Raw genomic sequence first — 17299 nt, 5'->3', positions numbered from 1 at the left:
ATATGTGTTTCGTACTATTGTTATATGATACGGTGATATGTTAAATGTTGAAAATATGATGTTTGTATATGAAATATGTGTTTCGTATTATTGTTATATAATACGGTGATATGTTAAATGTTGAAAATATATGATATTATGTATTGAATATAGATAGAAAGAAAACTCAATGGTAATATGAGGTGCAGTTGATAAATTTTATTTTGGATAAAATCGATGGGATATGACTTCATATTAGACATGATTGACTAAATTAAAGAAGAAAGTAACAAGTATCAAGAATATTTGATAATCAAAATGTCTAAAAAAAAGTTTCAAAGCACAAAGAAATAGAGGAAAGTTATCAAGAATTAAAATCATCTACAGAGACATCTAGTACAAAAAAGTAATACAGGTTATGCACATTGAAACAAGTAACAATTTATGAGCTATTTAGATTCCAATCACAATTTTTAAGTGTGAAAAAAAAATGTGTATTTCATTGTAAATTCTAAAACATATATGGTCATACTAATGAAAAAATAATTGTTATGTGTGTCTCATGACTACTTTAATGGAGTCGTAAGAGAGATTAGTATCAACTTCATGCCTTTTTTCTATCTATGATGAAAAGAATAGAAAATTGGGAAGTTAAACCAACAAGGACACTACAATTAGTTGTAGATCAGTGAAATATTTTTATAGTGTAGCTAAAGACGTTTTAGTTAGAGTTCACAAATTCATGTTCCCAATAAATTTTGTAACCATTTGAAGATCAAAGTGCATGATGATGAAGTAAATTTTAATATCATTAAAGCAATGCAGCATCCTAAAGAAAAACAATAGTGTTTTTTGCTAAATGAAGTGGATGAACTTTTTCTAGCAGCACATTAGCAACAACAATGACCTAGATTATGAGAAATAAAAGGAAGTTAATGACTGCTTGAAGTATTTGGATTTAGAAAAAGAAATTCCTTTGAATTAAGAAGAAGATGAAAAAGCGTTGCATGAAACTGTATCTAAAGATCAGAAGCTAAAGATGAATGTGTTGTCTCCACATATAAAATATATTTTTTCTTGAAGAAGGAAGGAACAAACTAATGGTGATTAATAGTCCTTAATCTATAGCAGAAAAAGAGAAGTTGATTGCAGTTCTTAAAGTCAATAAGAATGAATTAGGTTAGGATCTATTTGATCTTAAAGTCAATAGTCCTTCATACTACGTACATAGGATTCATATGACACAAGACTACAACCTGTAGTTCAACCTCTCAGGAGATTAAATCCTTCCGTTAAAGAAGTAGTAAAGAAAAAAGTTTTAAAGTTGTTGGAGCCATTAATGATCTACCCTATTTTTGATAGTAATTGGATTAGTCTAGTCCAGGTAGCGCCTAAAATAGAAGGTATGACCATTGTGCACAATGATAACAATGAGTTAATTATACAATCATATTGTTTTAGATTCAGAAGATCTAGATAAAATAACTTTAACTTATCCAATTGCTTAAAGAAAAATGTCTTTTGGATTATGTAATGCACCAACTACTTTCCAAAGGTATATGTTGTCCATATTCTCATATCGTATTGAAAACTTCATTGAGGTATTTATGGATAACTTCTTAGTCTTTAGACCTTCATTTGATGATTGTCTCAAGAATTTGGACATAACCCTCAAGAAATGAGTTGTTATTAATCTTATGCTAAACTAAGAGAAGTGTTACTTCATGGTAACTGAAGGCATTGTTCTAAGAAGCAAGCTCTACTACAAAGGCATCAATGTTGACAAAGCTAAATTGGAGGTTTCTAAGAAACTCCTACCTCTAGTGAATTTGAAAGCATAAAAAGCTTTCTTGGACATGTAGGATTTTACTATTGGATTGTCACTACACTTGATTGGAATTTGTGTTTTGAATTAATGTGTGATACTAGTGATTATGTATTAGGAGCAGTTTTAGGATAGAAGAAAACTAAAAATTTTCATGTTATACATCACGCTAGCAAGTTGTTAAATGAAGCTCAAGTCAATTATGCCACCACTAAAAATCGAAATGTTAGTTATAATGTATGCCTTTGAATTTTTTTAGATCATATTAGATTGACTCAAAAGTAATTGTGTCTACAAATCGTGTTGCAATCAAATACTTATTGCAAACCTAGTTCTAGGCCTAAACTAATCATTCTGTTGCAAAAATTTGATTTGGAAATTAAAGACAACAAAGGTTACGAAAACTTAGTAGCAAACCACTTATCCAGATTTGTGAATGAAAAGATAAAAACAAAAAAGGTTGAGATTTAGGAGAAATTTCCATATGAGAAGTTACTTATGATGTAGAATAGTCCTTAGTTTGCTACCATAGAAAATTTCAAGGTTGTAAGTCATTCCTGAAGATTTTACTTAACACCAGAGAAAGAAAGTTTTTAGAGATTCTAGACAATTTATGTGGGATGATCCTCCTCTATTCAAGATAGGATCAAATAATTTGTTGAGGAGATATGCCATAGCTAAGGAGTAAAACAACATTTTGTGGTATTGTCTCAACTCTCCTTATGGTGACCATTTTAGTGGAGAAAGAACAACATGAGTGTTGTAATCTAATTTTTATTAGCCAACATTATTTAAGGATGCACATGCTTATGTTCAGAGGTGTAATGAGTGTTAAAGAAGTAGCGTAATTAAAAAATATATATGAAATGCGTCTAGAAAACATTTTAGAGGTTGAAGTCTTTGATTGTTGGAAAATTGATTTTGTAGGACCTGTGCCACCTTCATTTTTTAATGAGTACATCCTTATGGCAATGAACTATGTATCCAAATGGGGTTGAAGCAACTGCAGCTAAAAGACCATATGCCAAAATTGTGATTAAATTCTTGAAAACAAGTATATGTTGATATTAAATTATTATATTATAGTAAATGAAAGTTCTTTATACAATTACAGTGATAAAATTACTCTTATGAGAATGAGATAAAAAAATAAAAATAATGATATAAAAAATCATCAAATCAGTATTCTACATGATAGAAATAAACAACAAATAAAATTATTAAAAAAGTTAAAATGATCAATTGTGTGTCTTAGGAATAATTTGATATACCATTAAATAAAATCTCACAAAGGAAAAAAATGTATAATTAAGGGTATGATAAGATGAAAAATACCTTATAGATCTAAGAAAAATTTCAGATATCAAACTAGTCGAACGGTGAGGCATAATGAAAATTATTTTAGAAAAAACAAAAAGTTCTTTAAGTGAAACAAAAATTATGGATTAAAGAGAATAAATTACTTATTCAATAAAAGGTTTATACAATTAAACACTTGAAATTGAGAGATCAAATATTCTTGTGCGAAAAAAGTAAACAATAAACAAAAATATTAAAAAAGAGTACAAATAATCAACTATGACACCTAAAACCTATTTTATTTATTATAATTGATAATACAAAGCACAAAGATTGTAACAAGAGAGAAAATACCTTTTTGAGATAATTATAAAACTAAAACTAAAAATGTAATATGTGTGTGTGTGCATGTGCGTGTGCGTGTGCGTGTGCGTGTGTGTGTGTAAGTATTTTAGGTCATCTAATAAAATCAGTACTTTAGTAATTTGAACGGGGTCAAGGATGAAGAGAGGGATTGGTATTGGAAATGGGATGGGGATGGGAGACATATGTACATGCCCATACTCGTCCCTATACCCAATTAAAAAATCTAATATTTGTAAAAATGAGAACAAGTTTGAATAATATCCATGGGATGAGTTTACTTGTCATCTCTACATGGATTTTTTTATTGAATTTTTTATGTGGGTTTTTTTTATATTTTTATTTAATTTTATTAGTATACATTTGATACTTTGACTTTTGTTCATACATGGATTTGATTTTTAAGCCTTTAATGTTATATGCTTTGGGTTTTATTATTTCTTTTGCGTTTTTATTATCTTTAACATGTTTAATTTTATTTTACTCTTGTGTTTATTTTTGGTATTGACTACATTAGTGGTGGTTTACCTCCTTACTATGTCCCCATTGAATGAGAACGAGGTGAAGCTACTTAAAGAAAGAACATGGGATTATATCAAGTGAATATGACCCTTGAAAACTAGCTTATCACCCAAAATGGGGGTTAATCTCTTGATAGGCTAATACTTTTATACCTTGAGAATTGGATGACTTCAAGATCCAAGTAAAAACTCATGAACTATCTCTTTCTTCTAATTCTTCTTGTCTAATTGAAGGTTATTAAAAATCCTGGACAATTAGTTAATTAAACTATTGTCATTATAACATGTAACTTAAATACTTTAGGTTTGATCTCATTAATTGATTCTAACTATACTCATATTTGAAGAGTATAGGTCATTTTTGTATACCTCTTTCTCTGCTAGTGTGTGTGTGTTGTTAGTTTCTGAGTATTCTTTCTTTTCTTTCTCTAACAACTAGTATCGAGAGCTAACAAGACCAATGGTGTAAGGCCCGAGGAATTAAAGTAATTAAATAAATCATTATTTAATAAATATGGGTAGTGGGAGCCTTTATGACATTAAATGCTAACTTTCATGACGTGGAAAAGTACTAGTTTAAATGGTCAAGAGTCCTTAATTGTGTTGAGAGAACTTGGATTAAAGTCTTGTGTATGCTAATTTTGAGATTATTTTGAATTTATTATTTTATGATATGCGTGAGCATGATAATGGATTATAAATTCCTAGATTTATAGGAATTATCACAAAACATGAATTGGTTGAATGGTTGTGCATTGAATTGGTAATTACAAGGTGGTGTGTTCAAACCTTGATTAATGCAAAATAAGTTCCTTTTTGTCAAAATTCTTTTTGGCAAAATTCTTTTTGGCATGGGTGGAAAAGGTAAGAAACCCTAGCTGTCCCAAGAGGCCGCCAAAGAGGCTAGAAATACACCAATAATGGTCTTTGAATGACAATTATTTCCATGAGTTATTGAAATTCATTTTATTGAGGATTTGTTAATATGGCAATTAAGGGGGAGAGAATGTGGTTTTGGAGGCTGAAACTGTTGAGTGTTATGAGGAGAGGTTTACAGAAACACAATTGTGTCTGTTGAGTGTGAAGAAGGGAGGAATCGAGGAGGAGCTAAGTAGACTAGTGGTGATTAAGGAAGGAGCTCTAAGAACCATTAAGTTGAGCAAGGAATCAAGGTAAGGGGAGTTCCATATCTTGAATTAAATGTTAATTATATGATTTTGTCCTATGTTTGAGGTTAGAAATGCCTTGTTTGCCAAATTTGTTTCAATTTCGTCGCATTTCTGGACTTCTCCCGGAAACCGCCTAGCGGCGTTGATGGCTTGCCAGGCTACAAATGCTCTAGAACCCATTTTATTGGTTTTTCCATATGAACTGCTTGGCGGCTAGGTGTTGCACGCCAGGCGATGCGAACTAGTTTTCAAGTTGGCTGTCTTTTTAAGTTTTTTGTGATGTTGATGTTGTCTGAAGGAAGTCTTGGTGTATGCTCGAGTGAATTTTTATGTGATTGGATATATGCAAGTAATTTCTTTATGATGATGGTATGAATCTTGCATGAATTTGGGGTTAGGGTTCATAATGGAATTGGGGTGAATAAATGTGATTTTGAATTATGATTTATGATATGGTTCATGAAAATTATGTTGAAACATGTACTAGAATTGGTAATTGGGGGTTTTAGGGTTCGAACTGGTACGGGGAAAATCTGGGCAGAACCTAGAATTGTATGCACCGCTTGGTGGCGCATGAACTGCCACCAGGCGACACATTAGGACAATGGTGTATCTGCTTGTTGTTTTGTGATTCGTGTTCTCGAAGGTCTATTGGGTAATTTTTCATGCATAATATAGGTTAATTGGTAGAGGATGTATGAAGTAAATGTATATAAGTAAGTGATCGAGGTCGTACTCGACCAAATAAAACATTTATATGCAGTACTCAGGAGTTAACCCAAGGTCGTCTCCTAGTGACCATTGTTTTCACTCAAAGGTTCCAGATTGCAATTCAACACAAAAAGGGAGGGGGGTTGGCAGATTCAGATTTTAGAATTATGAAAATATGTTTCAACAGTTTTGCAAATGTTAATAAAACAGATTAAAAACAGTATTGACTTCCTTGAATTTGAATGCAATCTCACCCATCACAAGTCACGCTATTACGGTTTTGGTCTCACCCAATCCACTCGTTCAAACCCACTAAGTTAGGGTTAAAAATGTGTTTCAATATACAATTAAGCAATGCATATATCCATTCATATGTGGCAGTCAACCCAATTCATTAAGCATGAACGAAATCAACCAAGAATAGCCAACCCAATATGTAATTAAGCATTAATAGAATAAAAGTAACCATTCATCACAAAATTAAGATGAAGTAAGGAAAACACAAATTCAAAACAAAACCTCAAAGTTCAATTGCATCTCCTTCAAGTAGTCAATACCTAAGTTAGAAAGCCATGAAATTCGAATTATAAACCAAAGGTAAACGAAAATACATCACCATTATGAAGAAAACGGACTACAATAGTGTGCAAATTGCTTAAAAACGGTCCAGAACGTGTGGGAAATTAGTGAAAACGAAAACCCCCAAATGAATGTTCTCTCAAAAACCTAAAAATGGAGAATGGGTACAGAGTGGTGGCTGCCCATGAAAGAGAAGACCTAAAATGTGGTCACATCAATTCTGCCACTCCTATTTACAAAAAGGCCACTCAGAGCTGTAAAATTACAAAACTGTCATTCTGGTAAGCAGAATTACAAAAATGCCACTCTATGCTAAAATTGCTGGCCCAATAACATGGATGGCTGACTAACATGGTGAAAACGTGGTAATGATGTGGAAATCACGTGGCAACTCTCTCTTGATCTTAAGATAAATGTCCAAGCTCCAACATTTGCTCCACATAATACCTAAAAACAATTACAAACAATAATTAGACCAATTAATGATAAATTACTCAAAATTCGGAATAATGGCCCAATGAAACCCAATTGAATTAAGGCTTAATACCTTTTTTGTCCTTATTTTCGTAGTGTTTGTTGCAGATGGTCTCATTTTTACAGAATATTTAAAATGGTCCTCATTTTTACCGAATGTTTAGAATGGTCCTCATTTTCGCAATTCGTGTTTTATTTGGTCCTTTTCTGTAAGGTCGTTTAAATCATTAACGGAACATTGTACAGGTGTCACGGTTTATATTAGGGTGTGTTATGTGTATTGTACAGGTGGCTAATTAACGTTAATTTTTTAATTTAGGGGAAATCTTGCAATTAGGGAAATTTTTTTATCTTCGTCATTCTTGAGTTCAGATTTGCAGAGGAAGCAGCTAATACTTGTCATTTCATCATTGGATTGCAGTTGCACTCTTTATTTCAATTTTCTAGTTAATCATCATCAACGAGGTAAGTGGGTTCAGGGTTTTTTGGGTTGTGTTTGCTCGTGGGTCAGGGTTTTCGTAATTCTATTTTTGGGTTTGTTTGTCTTTCGATTGTTGTGATGTTTTGCATGGTTTCTAAATTACTTCCATGATTTTGTGTAGTTTGTGTCTGTAGGTGGGTTCAATGGGGTATTATTTTAGTTGGTTTGTTTGTCGGTTGTCGATGTTGGTGTAATGGTTCCCATTATTTTATTTGTAATTGATTGTAGCAGTGGTCCCCCATTGTGTTAAAGTAGGCTTAATAATACATCTTTTTCATCTGTTTAATTTACTTTAGGACAATGAGTGATGATAGGTTCAATGTTATTGTCCACCACGGTGGTGAAGTAGAGGCCCATGAAGAGACTGCTGAAGTAGAAATTGGGGATGCCAGTGGTCTGAATACTGATGATGACATCCTTTTCATCAACACCACCATTTAAAAAAGTTGCAGCCCACATTATTAGAACCACCATTCTGTAAATCAATAAACCAAACATTAAAACCAATTTATTATTAACACAAAAATAAAAATAGATTGTACCCAAAATTTTCTACCAATATTCTTTGGAGTTCTTGTCATCCTCAAAGCAGTCATCTCTGCAACTATAAATCGGGGTTAATTTGTTTCTCGTTGAACCACCAATAGTGCACAAAGTGATACAACATGGTTGCCTCCAACGATTACAACCAGAGGTAAAGGAAGAAGATTGAGACCGTAACATACCTATATAATGGGATTGCAGGAAGAAGAAGATTGCAGCAATACCAATTAGGAATGGAGGAACAAGATTGTCAAAACTCACCAACTGCCCAAACATTCCCTACCAAAACCCTAGCTCACTTATTTATCCCCAAATATTTAATTAAGCCACATGTACAATACACCACGTAATACACCCTAATACAACTCGTGTCACATGTACAATGCTCCGTTAATGATTTAAACGGCGCTACAGTAAAGGACCAACTAAAACACTAATTGCGAATATGAGGATCATTATAAACATTCGGTAAAAATGAGGACCATTTTAAACATTTTGTAAAAATGAGGACCATTCGCAACAAACACTACGAAAATGAGGACCAAAAAGGTATTTAAGCCTTAAATTAATAATATAATTTCGGTAATAATATCTTCTAAATAATTCAAATTCTAAAGTAGATAGATTTTTAAATAATATCATATTATAATAATAATTTATATACTCTTTATAAAATCTAAAAATTATTTTGTTGGTATTTATTGAAAATAATATAGAATTTTGTATTTATGACAACAACATCAAAAATATTGTTTTGTAAAAACTAAACAATAAAAATACGTAGATAATTTGTGTGAAAATCATTAGGTGGAAGGAATAGGAAAAGTAATCCAGCTCAAAATATTATTATATAAAAACAAGGACTTATAATATTAATATTTTGTGGATAATTTATTTTTATGGGAGATAATTAATCCTAGAGACATGCTGTAAGAAGTATGTTTGGGTCTTATCTAACCCTAACATTATTCAAAATTGTTGATTTGAATTTCGATCTAATTAAAACTGAGAACATAAGACAAGATTAACTTGATATGACAATAAAACTTAACAATCTAGAACTTCAACCTTATTTATAATTAAGTCATTGATTTAAATATAGGTGTGATAGCAATGGGTGTTGCATGAGTTTATTTAAATGTAAAATATATAACAAATTTATTATTAGCTTTTAATATAAACAATTTACTATAATATTTTTAACGTACTACATATAATTTTATCAAAGTTTACTATCTTCAATGTTTTTGGCACCACACCACACACTTGTTCCACTGCTGTCACCGCCTATTGCCATTTGTTTTAGTCGTGTCACCACCTCGTGACCTCGTGCTACTATTCCTTGTCGTGAAAGCTATGAAATTCTACCTCTAAGTTAATTGTTAAATTTTATTATTTTAATATTCACATATTATAAGTTGGATGAGTGATAATGAATGTTATTATTTATATCTTATTTTAACTTTAGTTATAGACTGAATTATATTAAATTTAAATAATATTTAATTTATTTATAAGATAAATTTTATTTAATTTAGTTAAGTCTAGTTTAGTTTAGTTGTTGGTTTAATTTAATTAATTTATAGATTAATTTTGATTAATGTACAATCCTATTTTAGGATTTTAAAATTAATAAAAATTACGTTTCATTATAATATTCAAAAAGATAATACAAGTACAAAATAACCATTACTAAAATTATAAATTATAAAAAACATCATTTGTACACATTTAAACTAAATCAATAACTTTCATACATAAAGTAATTACTACTAAAACTCCTTGAAACTTTTATCTACTATGACTAATAGTTCCTCATCCTTCTTAGATGTTTCTAAATCTATAACTTTATATGCTTTCTGTCAACATCCAATTTCGTACGGATAAAAAAAAAATTGTTGTTTGACCTAGATAATAAGTAGGAAGAAAGTTTAAAAGAAAAAAAGAAAGAAAAAAAAATATATATATAATGAATATTTAATTGAGCATAAATAAATATTTTTTTTTTTACTTTTTATCTTATTTCAACTATATTTTCATCTTCTTTTTGTTTTGTTTTTGTTACAAATTAGTTTTACTTTTATTTTATTTTATTACTATTATTATTATTATCTTATATTATTTTAACCTTTATTTTAAATTTTTGTCTTATTTTATTTTATTCTTTCTCTTTATTTGATTTCATTTTTATTTAGTTTTATTTTATAATCTTTGGGTTTAATATGTTTTAATGTACTTTTATTTCTTTTTAGCTCTTTTTTATCTTATTCGTTTGTTTAAAAAAAAAAGGTTTTCCCTCGAGAATCACCACACGCAACCGCCCAACGTGAATCATCAATCTTTCCCTCTTCCAGCACGTTTTCTCTGCATTATGAGATCATAATGTCATGCAGAACCTTCATTTCATTTCATTGGAATCATCAACACCACCAACTGGCGAAAAAAAAAAAACAAAAAAACAACAACAAAAAGTCTACTCTCCTCCACCTACACACACAACTTCCAAACATCAGATAAGGAACAAATACAGAACAAGGGGAGAACAACAAGAAAAAGGAGCACGCAAAGGAGAACGAAGATAAAAGAAAAGGGCAAAAAAGAGGGGACGGGGAGTGTCGCGAGAAGAGGAGTTCCGAGCAGGAAAGGAAATAGCACCAAAAGGTAAGATCGCTACTTGAATCTTGCGTATTTGTGATTTGAAAAGTATTTGACCGGTTATGCGCTTGAACGAGTGTTGATTGTTAATTCTGGATTCCATGAAAGTTATTGTCACCTCCATTTGCATATACTTGTGCCTTGTATCTGAATAAAAGAAAATGATCAGAACTCACTTCAACCTGCAACCAGTATACATACACATGCAACCAGAATACATACACAAGAGCATATTTACATCCATCTGACCACAGCCCGTTTTACATTCCTCATTCCCCATTCCTCCAATCTGCACAAAACAACCAAAGCCAGAGAGCCTCTATATTACACACGTTATATTTTTTATTTCTTCTAATAGTTTAGTTTGTCATGAAATTCATCTGCATCTCCAATATATCTTTTATCTTATCATAACCTTTATCTAATTATTGTGTATATCAATTAAATATTTTTTATGTCTCACATTTGAATATTTCTATTATTTTTTAGGAAAATTATATTTTGACTATCATTTTTTGACTTCCATCTTTTACTCAATGAGGTGACTTAGTGTGAGCCATTAATTATTTCAAAAGAAAAGATAATGATGGTACATTAATCAATGATCTACACTAAGTCACGTTAAAAAGTAAAATATGAGAGTAAAAAAATGGGAGTCATAGTATCATTGTCCTATTTTTTAATATTTTTATTCATTGTATATTTTTCTTTCACATAAAAATGTTTAACCTAGGAATGTCAACAAAATTTGTACCTGCGGATATCCGCGGATAAAACTTGCATTGGGTAGGAAATTGATATTGAAAATGGATGTTCCCGGGTGACGGGTACGAATATTTTTTATACCCGTAAGTTAACAGGGCAAGTATCATAATATCTCTACCCACTATACTCTAATTTAAATTAAAATAAATAAATAATGATTAAAACATTAATACATTGATTTTGAATGAGTTATTTTTTATCAATTGATTTTAAAAAATCTCTATTTATTTGTAAAAAATTGTCATTCAACACTTTAAATGGGTTATTTGCATTTTGTTTGAAATTTATAACTCTTATGAATTGTATTTTTATTTGAAATTATGATTAAAAGTTGTTGTTAAGTATTAAAGTTTTCTTTTTGTAAATACTCGCGGATACCCATTGATATTAACAAAATATGCGGATACCCGAACGAATATGGGTATAGGTACATGACGGATTTTTTTTCAGCGGGTAGGGGTAGGGTACGTGGGAGCTATTACACCCGTTAACATCCCTAATTTAATCATCTCAATTTAAGTATTTAATAACATAAATATTTCATTTACTAGGCAATATAAAAAAATTATCTTTTTACTCTATTATTGTTAATTTTTGTTTCATTTGAAGAATTTATTTGTTTCGCTAAAACAATTTTCGTTATATTTCAACTATTAACTATCTTGGAGAACTATTTTTATTTTTCTATGTGCGATTTCATTCAATAATCTCTCAAATTGTTTATAACACACATTTGATATTTTTTTAATATTTTTATTTGTTGTTTATTTTTATCACTTAGAATACTATTTTGATATATTTTATATAATTATTTTTTATTTTTCAACTCATTATCGATCATAATATAAGTTTGTTACTATAATTATATAAATAAATTTTCTTTACTATAATATAAAAAATTAATGTTATTGCCATGACTTTTTTTTATATTAAAGTTCAAAAGATACAATATTTATGTTAAAATTTCATTATTATTAGTTTAATATTTGTTCTTTGCATTTTGCGTGATTTTGATAAAGTGATATATTATAATTTTTATTAGTGTATAAAAAATATATTTATTAGAATTTAAAAAATTGAAGTAAACAAATATTTAAAATATATTTTAATTTGAATATTTATTTTTCTTTTATATATTTTAATAAATATTTTAAAATTTTATCAACTAGGTTCATTAATTTTTACAAATTTAATAAATGTTTTGACTATCATGAAATTTTATTTGGTATTCTAATTTAAAATGTATATAATTATAATTTCTTTAAAAATATTTGATATTTAAGAAACAACAATGATCGTGACATTGAATATTTGATAATATTATGTTTTTTTTTAATTATTATTTTTATATTTATAAAAATCAATTAATTAATATTAAAACAAAACAGGTACAAATATAAGTAGAAAAATATACCCGTTGGTGGAGATGATATATTTTAAATTTGTGTAGTAGGATGATGATAATTTTTTTTTTATAAAAATAAATATGGGATAGTATCATCCCTGTCTGAATCGTTAGTTATTGGACCTATGTGGCTATGTTAACATACATAATTAAGTAGATTTCTTCCTATATCTTATTTTTTCTTCCTGTACCCTATAAAATGTGATATCCCTATTTTACCATTTTCCTTCTTTCTTCCCTCTCCTTCCATCATTTTTGTTGGGCATTCCGAATTTTGTACCTTGGTGAAAATCTTTTCCTTCAGTCTGTGCAAGAGGTGATAAATGCTTTTCTTGCGATGGGGGCTCCGTCAAGACATCGAGGTCAAATGAAATGAATTCCTCCAAATCATGTGTTCCATATTCAACGTTTAGAAAAAATTGTATTTTTAAATGTTCCAAAACAAACATTCCGACAGATATTTCCGAAATCTAAAATACTTTATAAAATACTTAATCTCAAGAACATTTTTATAGTTCAGAGTGGAGATATTTTAATATTTTAAATTAAGTATTTTGAAAAATATTTTCAAATTTAAAATCATCTTTTAAAGTACTCATTCTAAAACGTATCAAAAAATTACATTATTGAATGTTTCGAAAATTATTTTTGAATTCAAAAATATTTTTTCGAAACATTAATCCTGAAAAATTAAAAGAAAAAAGTGCAAAATTTTTTATTATGTTTTGAAAAAAGGTTGATCGACACTATTTTATAATTTTTCTAAATATAATAATTTTAACAAAAATTAATTTTTATATTTTTAAAAGAAAAATAAATAAATAGTTAGAAGGAGTGATATCAAATTATAATAACAAAAAATATGGAGTCACAATTTTTAAAGAGAAATAATTTGGTAATTGCATGTTTTATAGGGACGCAGAAAGAAAAAAAAAGGTGTAGGAAGAAATTACTCATAATTAGAATTAATTATAATAATGAGCGAGATAGGTACAATCATAAATCAGTTTTTTATTTTATTTTATTTCAATTTCTATCATCAATTATTAATTAAAATAAAATGTTGTTTTCATTCAGCATTGTCTTTATTAAATCGCTACTTTTTAATCACTATTGTTTATACAATATGTTAAAATGATTAATTTAAGAAAAAGAAAATGAGCACATCGAATGATGTTCATTTAACATCAATTAATATTTGATTATCAAATTTTTATAATCTTTAGAATTAATATAAACGATTTACCACTGTATATACGACAATTAATTACGATGATAAAAAAAATTTACTAAATCATTTTTTGTAACATGTCTAAAATGAATACCAACCTGATTAATCTTTTACAAATAATTTAAAAAATGGAGAAAATTGGACTCTAAACATAACTATATTATTATAAAAGAACTAAAAACAAAGTCATTTAATATATGATATATTCCTTAAAAGCTTTTTAAAAGAAAAATTACCTATATATTGTAATTTATTTAAAATTTACCCATTTTCATCATTTTCAAAAATTACCCTAAAATAATTTATTTTTATTGCTTTTTTTAATCAATTTTAATTGCATTAACCATAATAGTAACTAATTACAAAACTTTATTTTCCATTGAAGATGTAGTCTCGGTTAAACTTTTTTTTTCTTCGTGACAGTTAAATAAATCCATAAAAGAATTATTTGATTAAAATACATTTTTTTATTAATGTATTATATTAATTACATATGATTAATATATATATATATATATATATATATATATATATATATATATATATATATATAACTGCAACTTTGATGGTTAAACAACCAGTGCATATATATATTTTTTGAGAGAGCGAGGTGCAGAAGGCTAATATTAGAAAAATAATATTATGACATATTAACAACTTTTGATTTAACTTTTAATAAATAAAGTAGTTAAATTTGATAAGAAAATTATTAAAATAATAGTAGTAAGTAGTGATGTTGGTGTAAAGAAAAAAGAAGTTCTCAACGTATGAACTCCCATAAAATTTTGAGGTTAGGAATAATATGTTCATAATTTTTTTATTCTGCATATGATAGGTGTTACGGTTTTGGTATTTAAATAGCATAGTAATAATATGACAATATTTACGCAATAAAGTGGGATTAAAGGATAAGAAGAATTTAACGAGGAATGGTAGAAAAAAACTGTAAAGTCAGGTTTGGTGCTATGTTTGGCCTAATCATGTTGGATTGATTTCTTTGAGGTTTGAGTGCTAATGACAAATAATGATCAAAGTTTTTTTTCCCAGGTTTGGTGCTATGTTTGGCCCAATCTGCGTTTTGGGGGAAGAGGTTGGTGAATCAAATCACTCACGCAACGACACCTCAACGTAATATATACTCTTTCGCAAGTAGTGGTTGAGTGATTTGAGTGAAGTGAACTTTCCTACGATTATTCATAGCTACTACGTACCATTTCAGTATATATAAATATATACTCTCGCTCCTTCGTTACTACGCATTCCTTTTTCTTCCTCTCAGATCTCACAATGAAAGTTGTTTCAAACGGCATTGCGATCGTGTTCTCCTTCTGCATTCTTCTTGCCACAAGTTCCTTGGTAGAGGGAGATGTATCAAAGGATGAACACTCTTTGATTCATCCACCACCGCAAAATTTGCAGGGTCCTGGGAATACAAACAAAGGGATTAAGGATAGTGCGATTTATTATGACGGTGTAGGGGGCGTCCACGGATTCGGCGACGGTTCTGGATACGGCGGCGGTTATGGAAACGGCGGAGGTTCTGGATATGGCGGCGGTTATGGAAACGGCGGAGGTTCTGGATATGGCGGCGGTTATGGATACGGCAGAGGTTCCGGATATGGCAGCGGTGAAGGATTCGGAATTGGCACCGGGGGAGGAATCGGATTCGGCGGCCGTGATGGCATTGCAGTTGGTGGTGGCATTCGTGGGGCAACACACGTTCCGTGAAATGAATATAATTATATATAAGCATGAGAGATTATAAAAACAGGAGAGATAGAAAAAATAAATAAAAGTGCTGATTGGTGTTAAAAAAGAATGTCTAAAATGGTGCATGAATATGGCATGCATGCAAGCCAACAGTGTATATCATCATCTATTTGCGAAGATAAAATATTAAGTTACATATTTTAGTTACGTGCACCGTATTAATTAAAGTAGATGATGCTGTGAAACCAATTTAATTGGAATTTATGAATAATAAAAGGATGCATCAACATTTAATATATATTACAAGAATAAAAATGATAGATTTATGAAATTATATGATGCGATCAGAGAAGAAAGATAAAAAAAAGTATATAAATGAAGGTGGATATGCATCATTATTCTTTTAATTATATGGAAACGCTTGTTATGATATTCCATGCAGCACAACACAATATAAATAAGGAAAAACTGGTTTGCCACTGTGCTTAAATATATATATATATATATATATATATATATATATATATATATATATATATATATATATATATATATATATATATATATAGTTTGACAGTCTTCTTTGATAATATAATAATATGTATTATAATTTTAAATTAAAAAATAATATAAGTACAATTAAAATATTATTATTTTAGAATGTTAATGACTATAGTTTTTTCTTTTTAAAAGAGATATGTGCGATTCTTTATGTGAGGACAGAAACACGAGAAAGTGTAGATTTTCATTGATAAATATATTTGTACAGATCCTTTTGCAAATAAGAGAAAAAGAAGTACGACATAGAATAAGCATTATGATAAAAAATAAAATAGAAGGAGGGCAAATTATAAAAAATAGTATATCTTATTAAGTTTATATTAAGTAATATATGAAAAAAAAATTCAGCCATACATTTTTATCATATCTTATAATATTTTTTTTCTCATTTCTCAAACATATGGCATCGGGGTTAGAAATCTATAAATGCCTTTTCTTTAACATTGTAGTAACCCTATCACCTTTCTCTTATGTTCCATTTAGAAAATGAAGAGAATGAAAAATAAAATGTAGAAGGATATATTATAAAAGTTACTAGGAATAAAACCGTAACGTAAGAATAGATTCAACAATTAATTATTTTAAAATTCAACAAAATTATTATGGTAGTTTAGAATTGGATTTTTAATTAGCAATGCATATGCTGATAAAAAAAAGGAGTAGCAATGCATATGAGAATCTCAAAGAACATTTTAGTATATATGTTATATATATATATATATATATATATATATATATATTAAATAAAAAGGAAATATATAAAATAAGAAAATTTTGGTCATTAAAATGTGTTTAATTTTAATTAACAAAAAATATTTTTAAAACTGTTTTTAAAATATAACTAAATATGACTGCTAAAAAATAGCTAGCAGAGAGTAGTCACATAACAAAATATAGTTTTGAAGAAGAATCGAAGAAAAAAATGAAAACAAAATATTCTTCATATACATCGAAGAGTTAAGTTTCTTGAGATGTTTTAGAAACTTAATTATTTACAACCATGTTAGACTTTACTGGTAAAATTAAAA

The sequence above is a fragment of the Vigna unguiculata genome, chromosome 9, assembly GCF_037176805.1.
Source record: "Vigna unguiculata cultivar grain cowpea cultivar isolate G323 ecotype 2 chromosome 9, ASM3717680v1, whole genome shotgun sequence".
Taxonomy (NCBI): Eukaryota; Viridiplantae; Streptophyta; class Magnoliopsida; order Fabales; family Fabaceae; genus Vigna; species Vigna unguiculata.
Note: the sequence above shows the minus strand (reverse complement) of the source record.